The sequence below is a fragment of the Eubalaena glacialis genome, chromosome 15, assembly GCF_028564815.1.
Source record: "Eubalaena glacialis isolate mEubGla1 chromosome 15, mEubGla1.1.hap2.+ XY, whole genome shotgun sequence".
Taxonomy (NCBI): domain Eukaryota; kingdom Metazoa; phylum Chordata; class Mammalia; order Artiodactyla; family Balaenidae; genus Eubalaena; species Eubalaena glacialis.
In genome coordinates, this window is record NC_083730.1 from 25,621,665 (window position 1) to 25,635,094 (window position 13,430).

At 35.4% G+C, this 13,430-nt stretch overlaps 1 protein-coding gene across 4 annotated transcripts in view; it reads left to right on the forward strand.

The window, feature by feature from the left end:
• The window catches only part of DYM (dymeclin), a 389,413-nt gene that overhangs the window by 149,987 nt on the left and 225,996 nt on the right, over positions 1-13,430 (forward strand). The gene's annotated exons all lie outside the window — the stretch shown is intronic.

A 13,430-nucleotide genomic window follows, 5' to 3' on the forward strand; every position in this document is an offset into this window, starting at 1 on the left:
ATAATTGTATTTCCTTTCTTGTACATGTTTTAATTTTTCTGTAGCACATCATTGCCCTGTTTTATATTCATATACCAATCACTAATGCAACTCCCAACTTTAGCAGAACCGAGAACCCCCTCTAAAGCTATTAAAACATATTGCATATTTTCTCCATTTCATTTTCGTCTTTGGTTCCTGTCTTAGTTCTCATTGGAGGCTTTCCTCAAATGTGTGGTGATTCTTGCTTATCTGTTTCTATTGAGGAGCATGCACTAAAACGTTGATTGCAAGTTCTGTGTGTGGGCAGGACTCTTTCAACTAATGTGCTCTACATATTCTATTTCTCTGGGTGTCCTACTCTCTGTAGGCCTTTTCTTTTGGGGTAATTGATCAATTTCTGAGAAGGGATTCTTCCAGTCTAGTGTGGGGGTCGACTGGGAGAATGGAGCTATAGGGGTCTCACTCTTCTTCGGGTACAGACACCTTCTTCTTCTTCAGTAGAGCTTTCATGTCATCTTTACTCTTCTCTACTGTTCCTGTGGAAACTATTTTTGCCTCTTACGTAGTGCGACCATCATTTCAACTAAGGTTTAAGGGATCTTGACACTGTAGAAAGAGGATAAAACATACACATTTTTTGATTCTTTTATTTAGTAAAGTACCACGAGAGAAAATATTTGCACTGACTTAAGTTTTTTTTTTAAACTAGCATTTATCTTTCTTTTGATATGAAGTTGAAAAATAAGTATGATTTTTAAAAACATTTTAAAATTGAAGTATAAAACAGAAAATACACAAATTTTAAAGGTACAACTTATGAGTTTCTATGTATGTATATATACCTGTATTATTACCACCCAGATCAAGTTATTGAACATTTCTAGCATAGTAGAAGACTCTCTTTTGCCCTATTCTGGTCAATATCCCACACCAAACTACATTTTGAATTCCCTCCTAATAGATTAGTTTTTGCTTCTCCTTGAATTATAGTTGTCACTGGGGGAAAATGGGTAAAGGATACATGGGATATCTCTGCATTTTTCTTAAAACTACAATTATTTCAAAATAAAAAGTATAATTTAAAACATTGGGGGGAAATTTGGAAAAATACTTTTCAAAGAAGATATGTAAGCATATGCAAAGTACACGAAAAATGCTTACTATTACTGGGCATTAGGAAATGAAATTAGGGTGTTCTCTTTTATTTTGGCTTCTTTCACTGAAAATAGTGTTGCTAAAATTCACCCATGTTACTATATCATTAGTTTGTTCTTTATTATTGCTATGTACTATTCCATTGTATGAATATGCCACAATATATTTATTCATTCCCTTCTTGGTGGATATTTGGCTTTTCTTTCCCCACTTTGGGTCTATTTTTGCTAAAGCAGCTGTGCACATTTTTGAACATGTATTTTGGTGGACATATGCACTCATCCTTTTGGGCGTATACCTAGGAGTAGAATTGCTGGGTCATAAGACAGGTGTGTGTTTAGTTTTAAGGGATACAGGTAAAATTGAAGCTGTGTATACCCCACAAGTCAGCATTTCACTCCAAGGTTATCTAGGAAGACTCCTGCACATTTGCAGAGAGGACATGCTTATTAGTGGTCATCTACAGCACTGTTTATAATATTGAAAATGTGTGGAACATGCAAAGTAAAACAGGGTACTGGCTATATCAGAGCAAGAAAGGGGAATGAAAATGGGGAAGGGTGCACAGTGGGGCTTCCCCTAGGTCTGTAATATTCTTTTCACTTCAACAGCAGCAAAAACAGAAGTAAAAGAAGTAACCACACAAAACTTTGAACCATATCTGACCAAAATATTAAGATTTGACATAATTTAACAGTGGATATACTTTTTATTATATTACTTTCTATACTTTTTTGTATCTTTATTATGTTTGGTAATTAAAACAATTTTAAGTTAGCACAGGATTTTGCATTAAAATTAAATTTTACTGACTGCCAGAACAGGGATGGTAAGATAGGGAAGGCATTAGATTCAGTTAACATTCAAGTCCATTCCATAATGATTTCAGGATATTCTAGATGACATTCAGGTGTTTAAACAAATTGTTCTTTTTCTCTAGAGTCTAACTTTCTTGTTGATCTGTTTACTTTTATCCTTTTCCTTTTTATGTGTAATAGTAAAAATGAGTAAGTCAAGTGTTTTTACAAAGTTCTCTACATGGAATCATCCACTGTGGACCTAGCTGTCTGTGAAATATATTCTGGTATCTTATTCTGGTTAGAATTATCATTTCTTAATACCCAGTGATACTGAGCATTTTTCATGTACTTTTCATGTGCTTATATATTTGCTTTTGTGAAGTATTTTCCAAGTTTTTCCCCATTGTTTTAAATTACACTTCTTATTTTGAAATAATTGTAGTTGTAAGAAAAATTCAGAGAGATCCCATGTACCTTTTACCTGTTTTCACTCAGTGACAGCTGTAATTGCAAAACAGTAGTATAGTATCACAACCAAGACATTGACTTTGAAATAGTCACGATTCAGAGCATTTCCATCACCACGGGGATGTCCCTCATGTTGCCTTGTTTAGCCATACCTCCTTTTTTAAAAATTGGATTTTTGTCTTACTATTGACTTGTAAGACTTGTTTGTATATTCTGAATCACGTGGATTTTTTTCCAGTCTGTAAATAGTGAATTATATACTGATTAATTTTTGAATATTAAATCAACCTTGCATTCATGGGATAAACTGCGCTTGGCCATGATGTAGTATCCTTTTTTTTTTTTAATAAAGATTGAGAATTCCCTTTTTTAAAAAATAATTAATTAATTAATTAATTAATTTTTGGCTGTGTTGGGTCTTCATTTCTGTGCGAGGGCTCTCTCTAGTTGTGGCAAGCGGGGGCCACTCTTCATCGCGGTACGCGGGCCTCTCACTATCGTGGCCTCTCTTGTTGCAGAGCGCAGGCTCAGTAGTTGTGGCTCACGGGCCTAGTTGCTCCGCGGCATGTGGGATCTTCCCAGACCAGGGCACGAACCCGTGTCCCCTGTATTAGCAGGCAGATTCTCAACCACTGCGCCACCAGGGAAGCCCCCTGTAGTATCCTTTTATATATATTTTCATATACAATTTAGTTACGTTTTGAGCTTTGGTACTTTGTGTATTTCAAGGTATTTGTACACTTCTTCTAAGGTATTGCATTCATTGTCATTAGTTGTTCATAATACATTCTTATTACCTTTTTTTTGAACTTATTACCTTTTAATATCTGTAATGGCCATAGAGATGTTACCTCTCTCAATCTTGGTATTGGAATGTGTGTCTTTTCTCTCTTATTCTTCATCTATCTGGCTAGAGGTTTCTCTTCTCTTCTCTTCTCTTCTCTTCTCTTCTCTTCTCTTCTCTTCTCCTTTCTTTTTTCCCTCTCCTTCTCCCTCCCTCCCTTTCTCCCTTTCTTCCTTCCCTCCTTTAAAATCTTTTCAAAGGACCAACTTTTGATTCCATTGAATTTTCTCAATTTTTAAAAATGTCATTAATGTCTGCTCTTTATTTCCTGTCTTCTGCTTTCTTAAGCTTTACTTGTTCTTTATTTTTTTCAGTTCTTTAGGTGGAAGCTTAGATCTTTGATTTTATATCTTTCTGCTTTTCTATTACAAGCAAAATATATGAAAGCTAGTAAGATTAATAAATCCCTAGAAAGATGATCAAGAAAAAAAGCTACAAACATTTATTATTGAGAGTGCGAGTGCATAAGAGGAGATCAGGAAAGGTTCCACAGATATTTAAAAATCCTCAGAAGATACGATTGATACAAGTAATTTTACACCATAAAATTTAAATGTTACATGAAATGGACACATCCCCTCCCCCTCTAGAAAAAACTTAAGCTCACAAAAGGAACAGAAAATCAAAATAATTGTTTATATTAAAGAAATTGACTTTGTAATGTAAAATCATCCTAAATAGAAAATTGTAGGCACAGATGATTTTTTACCTATGAATTCTTCTGAAAATTGAAGGAAGAAATAACACCAGTCTTATAGAAGCTCATCTAGATGGTAGAAAAAAGGGAAATCTTTCCAACTCATTTTAGGAGGCCAACATAATCTTGATACCAAATTTAACAAAATTTGAATAAGGAAGATTGCAGGTACGTGTCATTTATGCAAATAGACGGGAAAGTAGAAACAAAATATAAACAAACTGAACCAGCAATATGTGAAATGATAACATGTCATAATCAAGGTGGATTTATTCAGGAATGAAAGGTTGGCTTAACATTTGGAAAACAATGAATGTAATTCATCATTTTAACAGAATAAAGGAGAACTGTCAAATGATAAATCTAAATAGATACCAAGAAAGTATTGTGTAAAATTCAGTCTCTTTATTCTTTAAAAACAAATAAGCAAACAAACAAAAAAACTTAATGAATCAGGAGGAGAATTTCTTAATCTGATGAAGGGTATCTACCAAAAAAAAGAAATAAACAACTGTGTTAAGCATCATATCTAATGATAAAATGTTAAAAGTCTTCATTCTGAGATCATGAACAAGTCAAGGATATCTGCTAACAATACTCTATTGAACATGTGATTGGAGGTCTATTCAGTGTATTATGGAAAGAAAAAGAAGTAAAATACGTAATACTAGAAAGGAAATAAAACTTTTTTCAGATGATATGATTGTATAGATAGAAAATTCAAAGAAATCTATATATAAAATGTTAGAGTTAGTAAGTGAGTTTAGTAAGATTGGTGGGTGTAAGATCAATCTTAAAAAAATTGTATTTCTCATACCAGCAATAAGTTGAATACGGATTTTTTAAAAGATACCTTTTACAATAGCATCATAAAATATCAAATACCTTAGAATAAATGTGGTGAAAGATGTGTATGATCTCTACTTAGAAAATTCTAAAACATTGAGAAAGATTAGAGAAAACTGAAATAAATGTAGACTTTTATGTTAATGCATTAGAAATATTACTATTGCAAGGATATCTTTACCCCTATATTGATATATATATTTAATGAAATTCCCCCCTTCGAAGTATTTTTCTTTTGAATGTGAGAGTGTAAAGGTATGTGTAAATTTTACAATTTACTTAGAAGTGAAAAGGGCCAAGAATAGCTGAGATGCCCTTGTAGAAGAGGAACAAAGTAGGAGGACTTGATCTACTGGATATGAGAACTCTATATGTGAACACAGCTTGTTTCAAAGGTTGCCACAGAGAAAAGTCTTTTCATTAAATGGTAAGTTATCCATATGGGGAAAAGATGAACTTGATCCCCTACTCACTCCATACACAAAAACCAATTTCTGATGAATTCTAGATGTTAATATAAGGAACAAAACAGTAACGCTTCTGGAAGATAATGGAGGAGAATATCTTCATGGCCTGGGGACAAGGAAAGATTCTCAAACAGGCCTCAGCAAGCATTAGCAATAAAAGAAAAGATTAATAAACCAAACTAGATTAAAATTTAAAATTTATTTATCAAAAAATACTAGTAAGAGAATGAAAAATCAAGCCAGATAGTGGAAGAAGATATTGCTATATATATATTACTCACAAATGGCTTATATTTAACATATATAATGAACGCCTACAAACCAGTAAGAAAAAGACACAGTAATAAAATGAACAACAGGCTTGAAGAAGCACTTCAAAAAGGACAGTATCTAAATGGTCAATAAACATATTAAAAAGTGTTTTAAAAACTTCATTTGTAATTAGGGAATTGCAAATTAAAGCCACAATGAGGTACCAGTATACACCTACCAGAATGACTAAAATTAAAAAGGATGATGATACCTAATATTGGGTAGGATGAGGAGCTGCTGGTGGGGTTTTAAATTGTTACAACTCCTTTGGCAAACTCATTGTCATTTTCTACCTAATTTGAACATATATATCTAAACACCCAGCGATTCTACTAGGTATATATGCAAAGAAATGCATGTACATATGTGCCAAGAGACATGCAGAAGATTATATGTTACAGCAAAGTGTCATGATTATGCTAATGAGTCTTAAGATACTAGTTTCATTAAGAAATATATAAAAATCCCATAGTGCATAAAGCTTTTGAGCACTTGGGTACCATGCAAGTGTAATTGCTGATCATATGTAATTAAAGTAGAATAACTATCCTTCAAACCAGGTTGAACATGAAAAATAAAGTAAAATAATAAACAAGCTGAGAAATTTGAAATTTCTTATGTACTAATACAATCGAAAGTATCTTTCATGTTGAATATATGTGTTCAACTTGTTCTAAATTGGTAAATTTTCATATTAAACCCAAATACTGTAATGTGCAAAATTACTACCTGCTTCACTTTCTATTTCTAATAAGAAAAAAAATCACTTCTTGCATATCACTATTATTCTACTGATCTATTACATTGCTGTGGTATTCATATCAAATTTTCAATTGACAGATAGTGAATTATTCTAATTCATTCATACCTGTCATCATTACCATCAGCAACAATAGTCTATTGAAGGAGTTCAGCAAAGTATGGCCGGCAGGCCAGCTGCTTGTTTTTTGTAAATAAAACTTTATTGTAGAACAGCCACAACTGTTTGTTAATGTACTCTCCACAGCTGCTCTCAAGTGACAACAGTAGAGTCGAGACATGGGTGACAGAGGCTATATGGCCTGCAAGCCTAAAATATTTAGTATTTTTAGTCTTTTAAGAAAGAAACTGCCAACTCTAAAGAGGATAGAAAAGACAAGTGCAAAAAGTAACTGTTATCATTAATCTGACAGAGGAGGAGGAAGGAATTTAGAAATTTAAAGGAAGCTTCCCCATATGCACCCAAAGCTGAGGGCCAGATCTCTGAGGAAGAGGACCTGGTTGTCCCAGGAATATGCAGTTTGCCAGTAGTGAAGAAACTTGTCAGAGGATGTGGGCCAAAGTGGAACTGTGAAGGTCACTTAGGTAAACATTACAAGGTCCCCCATGCTGATCTGTTGTTGGCTACTGCATGGAAAACACTACATTGAAGAAGGGAAGAAAGAGCTTTCCTCTTGCTCTGATGTTGAGGTGTCCTTCCAGATGTCCTCTATTGATAAAACTTAACATCAAGACAGCCAACAAAGGAGAAATGTCTACAGTGTTCAGCTTTGGTATCACAAAGCAGGGCAAAGAAGAGTGGATTTCAAATTGAGAAGCAATACTGACACAAATGTAGTCACAAAGCTTATAAATCTAATATTGTAAAATGGAATAAAGCAAGATAGGAAAAAGAGTATGTCTGTCAATACCAAGTATTGCAGGAATGCAAGGATGGTTTCATATTAGAAAATATCTTAATGTAATTTATTAATTTAAGAGTAAAAAAACCATATAATCATCTCAACAGATGCAGGAAAAGCATTTGATAAAAGTCAGTACTTATTTATGATTTTAAAAAACCTTAACAAAATAAGGGTAGAAAAGAAATTCCTTGTCTCAACAGAAGATATCTACCAAAACCTATAGTTAAGTATTATATTTGATTGGGGAATTTTAAAAGTCTTCCCTTGAAAGTCAGAACAAAGTGTGTATGCCCTTTATTACCACTTCTCCTCAATGTTGTACCAGAATTCTAAGCAGGTCATTAAGACTAGAACAAACTATAAATGATTTAAAAATTAAAAAGAAAGGAAATCTAAATGTCAGTATTTGCAGACGTTATGACTGACTACATAGAAAATTCAAGACTCTAATATTAGAACTGTTAGGAAAGTTGAACAAATTTTCTGAGTCAAAAATCAGTATACAAAAACTATATCTGCATACCAGTAACAAAGGAACTCAAAATGTGATATAGAGATACTACTTACAATGGCAATAAAACTACAGTGAAACCCAGGAATTAATCTAAAAGAAGTACAATATTTTAACGGCATAAATTACCTAAATGAAAGATATTAAATATAGCTTAATAAATGGAGAAAGATACCATGTTCACAGATGGGAAGACTCAGTGTCATAAAGTTGTTAATTTTGCCTCCAAATTAATCGCTATGTTCATCTGATCAGAATCTCAGCAGTTTTTTGTGAGACTTGAGAAGGTAATCCCGGAAATCGAAGGGAAAAGCAAAAAGCCTAGAAAGTTTTTGAAGCAATTCATTGTGGAGTTACTCACCCTACCAGATAGACTAGTTATAAAACTTTAGTACTTAAGACTGTGTTTTATTAACAAGGGAATAGAAAACAAATAAATGGAAAAGAACTTAGTCCAGAAACTACACACTCAAATAGGGAAACATGAAGTGTGACAGAAGTAATAAATAAATTGTGCTGAGATTGAGAACATGGCTCATCCAAATGGAAAAAGTAAAATTAGATTATCTTGCCCCACATACAAAGAAGAATTCCACTTGGATTAATAAGACCTAGATGTGAAAAGCTGCATTTTAAAATCTTCAAAGAGAAATTAAAGGGTAATATTACTATGAACTTAAGAAAAGAATTTCTTGGGCTTCCCTGGTGGCGCAGTGGTTGAGAGTCTGCCTGCCAGTGCGGGGGACACGGGTTCGAGCCCTGGTCTGGGAGGATCCCGCATGCCGCGGAGCGGCTGGGTCCGTGAGCCACAGTTACTGAGCCTGCGCGTCTGGAGCCTGTGCTCCGCAACAGAAGAGGCCGCGGTGGTAAGGGGCCCGCGCACCGCGATGAAGAGTGGCCCCCACTTGCCACAACTAGAGAAAGCCCTCGCACAGAAACGAAGACCCAACACAGCCATAAGTAAATAAATAAACAAAATAAATAAACCCAAAGTTTAAAAAAAAAAAAAAAGAATTTCTTAAGCATAAAATGTATAAACCATGAATGAAAAGGTTAATAAGTTTGACTACATTAAAATGAATGAATTTCATTAAAATGAAAAATTTCACTGTTAGAGCAAGTAAAAACAAGATGCAGACAGGAAGACAGGGTTAGCATTTTTATTTATTTTTAAAATAAATTTATTTTTTATTTATTTATTTTTGGCTGCGTTGGGTCTTCGTTGCTGTGCGCAGGCTTGCTCTAGTTGCAGTGAGCGGGGGCTACTCTTCATTGTGGTGCGTGGGCTTCTCATTGCGGTGGCTTCCCTTGTTGCGGAGCACAGGCTCTAGGTGCGCAGACTTCAGTAGTTGTGGCACGCGGTCTCTAGAGCGCAGGCTCAGTAGTTGTGGCGCACCGGCTTAGTTGCTCCGCGGCATGTGGGATCTTCCCGGACCAGGGCTCGAACCCATGTCCACTGCATTGGCAGGCGGATTCTTAACCACTGCGCCACCAGGGAAGTCCCAGCATTTTTAATTTATAAAAAATCCTTATAATCAGTTACAAAAACAAAGTATTGCTCGAATAATGGGCAAAGTAATAGAAAAACAGAATAAAAAACATGAATGACCAGTAAGCATTATTATTTTATTATTTTTTTTTTTAAAGAAGTTTTTTGTTTCGTTTTGGCCGTGCTGCGAGGCCTGTGGGATCCTAGTTCACTGACCAGGGATTGAACCCTGGCCCTCAACCCAGGCGACTGGCAGTGAAAGCGCGGAGTCCTAACCGCTGGACTGCTGGGGAATTCCCCCAGTAAGCATTTTTAAAGGATGCTCAACCTGATGATTCTTAGGGATCATGCTAATTAAGATAACTGAAATATTCTGTACTCATCAGATTGGCAAAAATTACAAGATCTCATGTATCAGGTGAGAATACAGAGAAAGAGGACTCTCATATACTGGTAGTGACAGTATAAACTGGTAGAACCACTTTTGAGAGGAATTTGGCCTCTCACATTCCTCAAATTACCTGCAGAAGTAAATCCTCTACCTCTCAGCAATTCCATTTCCTGGTTTGAGTCCTAGGAAAAACTTTTCCATAGATTCACAAGAGCACATTTGAAGCAGTGTTCACTGTAGGATTGTTTGTAGTGTTCAAAAATTGCGAACACCTGATAACATAAATGAAATACTGCAGAGGAGCTACAGTGAATGAAATAGAACTATATGTATTGACAATAATAAATTCAAAAATATTCATGGTAATGAAGTACCAAATTTAGGAGAGTGTTGTCAGAGGTTAGAGGGTCAGGGAGGAGTAGCTGGGGGGCTTTAGGGGCTCCAAAAACAAAAATATTAACATTTGCTAAAACTGGATGATGGATACAGTGGTGTTCTCTATACCAGGCTATTCAGTTGAACTTTCTGTGTTGATAGAAGTCTTCTGTAACCGCACTGTCTGATATGGCAGCACTTGAAATCTGGCCAGTGTGACTGAGGGACTGAATTTTTAATTTTATTAAATTTGAATTTAAATCCCCACTTGTGGCTGGTGCTGCTGTGTTGCTCTGTGCTTTTTAGTTAATACTGATCAAAACATACATTTTTTTTTTTAACATCTTTACTGGAGTATAATTGCTTTACAATAGTGTCTTAGTTTCTGCTGTATAACAAAGTGAGTCAGCTATACGTATACATATATCCCCATATCCCCTCCCTCTTGTGTCTCCCCCCCACCATCCCTATCCCACCCCTCTAGGTGGTCACAAAGCAACAAGCTGATCTCCCTGTGCTATGCGGCTGCTTCCCACTAGCTATCTATTTTGCATTTGGTAGTGTATATATGTCCATTCCACTTTCCCACTTCGTCCCAGCTTCCCCTTCCCCTTCCCCATGTCCTCAAGTCCATTCTCTACGTCTGTGTCTTGATTCCTGTCCCACCCCTAGGTTCTTCAGAACCTTTTTTTTTTTTTTTTTTTAGATTCCATATATATGTGTTAGCATACGGTATTTGTTTTTCTCTTTCTGACTTACTCCACTCTGTATAACAGACTCTAGGTCCATCCACCTCACTACAAATAACTCAATTTTGTTTCTTTTTATGGCTGAGTAATATTCCATTGTGTATATGTGCCAGATCTTCTTTATCCATTCATCTGTCGATGGACACTTAGGTTGCTTCCATGTCCTGGCTATTGTAAATAGCGCTGCAATGAACATTGTGGTCCATGACTCTCTTTGAATTATGGTTTCCTCAGGGTATATGCCCAGTAGTGGGATTGCTGGGTCATATGGTAGTTCTATTTTTAGTTTTTTAAGGAACCTCCATACTGTTCTCCATAGTGGCTGTATCAATGTACCTTCCTACCAACAGTGCAAGAGGGTTCTCTTTTCTCCACACCCTCTCCATCATTTATTGTTTGTAGATTTTTTGATGATGGCCATTCTGACTGGTGTGAGGTGATACCTCATTGTAGTTTTGATTTGCATTTCTCTAATGATTAGTGATGTTGAGCATCTTTTCATGTGTTTGTTGGCAATGTGTATATCTTCTTTGGAGAAATGTCTATTTAGGTCTTCTGCCCATTTTTGGATTGGGTTGTTTGTTTTTTTGATATTGAGCTGCATGAGCTGCTTGTAAATTTTGGAGATTAATCCTTTGTCAGTTGCTTCATTTGCAAATATTTTCTCCCATTCTGAGGGTTGTCTTTTCATCTTGTTTATGGTTTCCTTTGCTGTGCAAAAGCTTTTAAGTTTAATTAAGTCGCATTTATTTTTTTTTGTTTTTATTTCCATTTCTCTAGGAGGTGGGTCAAAACGGATCTTGCTGTGATTTATGCCATAGAGTGTTCTGCCTATGTTTTCCTCTAAGAGTTTTATCGTGTCTGGCCTTACATTTGGGTCTTTAATCCATTTTGAGTTTATTTTTGTATATGGTGTTAGGGAGTGTTCTGATTTCATTCTTTTACATATAGCTGTCCAGTTTTCCCAGCACCACTTACTGAAGAGGTTGTCTTTTCTCCATTGTATATTCTTGCCTCCTTTATCAAAGATAAGGTAACCATATGTGCGTGGGTTTATCTCTGGGCTTTCTGTCCTGTTCCATTGATTTATATTTCTGTTTTTGTGCCAGTACCATACTGTCTTGATTACTGTAGCTTTGTAGTGTAGTCTGAAGTCCGGGAGCCTGATTCCTCCAGCTCCATTTTTCTTTCTCAAGATTGCTGTGGCTATTAGGGGTCTTTTGTGTTTCCATACAAATTGTGAAATTTTTTGTTCTAGTTCTGTGAAAAATTCCAGTGGTAGTTTGATAGGGATTGCACTGAATCTGTAGATTGCTTTGGGTAATATAGTTATTTTCACAGTGTTGATTCTTCCAATCCAAGAACATGGTATTTCTCTCCATCTGTTTGTATCATCTTTAATTTCCTTCACCAGTGTTTTATAGTTTTCTGCATACAGGTCTTTTGTATCCTTAGGTAGGTTTATTTCTAGGTATTTTATTCTTTTTGTTGCAATGGTAAATGGGAGTGTTTCCTTAATTTCTCTTTCATATTTTTCATCATTAGTGTATAGGAATGCAAGTGATTTCATTGGCTAGCTCTAGTAGTTTTCTGGTAGCATCTTTAGGATTCTCTGTGTTTAGTATCATGCCATCTGCAAACAGTGACAGTTTTACTTCTTCTTTTCCGATTTGGATTCCTTTTGTTTCTTTATCTTCTCTGATTGCTGTGGCTAAAACATCCAAAGCTATGCTGAATAATAGTGGTGAGAGTGGGCAACCTTGTTGTGTTCCTGATCTTAGTGGAAATGATTTCAGTTTTTCACCTTTGAGAATGATATTGGCTGTGGGTTTGTCATTTATGGCCTCTATTTTGTTGAGGCAAGTTTCCTCTATGCCCACTTTCTGGAGAGTTTTTATCATAAATGGGTGTTGAATTTTATCCAAAGATTTTTCTACATCTATTGAGATGATCATATGGTTTTTATCCTTCAATTTGTTAATATGGTGTATCACATTGATTGATTTGTGTATATTGAAGAATCCTTGCATTCCTGGGATAAACCCCACTTGATCATGGTGTATGATCCTTTTAATGTGCTGTTGGATTCTGTTTGCTAGTTTTTGTTGAGGATTTTTGCATCTATATTGATCAGTGACATTGGCCTGTAGTTTTCTTTTTATGTGACATCTTTGTCAGGTATCAGGGTGAAGGTGGCCTCGTAGAATGAGTTTGGGAGTGTTTCTCCCTCTGCTATATTTTGGAAGAGTTTGAGAAGGATAGGTGTTAGCTCTTCTCTAAATGTTTGATAGAATTCGCCTGTGTAGCCATCTGGTCCTGGGCTTTTGTTTGTTGGAAGATTTTTAATCACAGTTTCAATTTCAGTGCTTGTGATTGGTCTATTTATTTTTTTCTGTTTCTTCCTGGTTCAGTCTTGGAAGGTTGTGTTTTTCTAAGAATTTGTCCATTTCTTCCAGGTTTTCCATTTTATTGGCATATAGTTGCTTCTAGTAATCTTTCATGATCCTTTGTATTTCTGCAGTGTCAGTTGTTACTTCTCCTTTTTCATTTCTAATTCTGTTGGTTTGAGTCTTTTCCCTTTTTTTCTTGTTGAGCCTGGCTAATGTTTTATCAATTTTGTTTATCTTCTCAATGAACCAGCTTTTAGTTTTATTGATCTTCGCTATTGTTTCCTTCATTT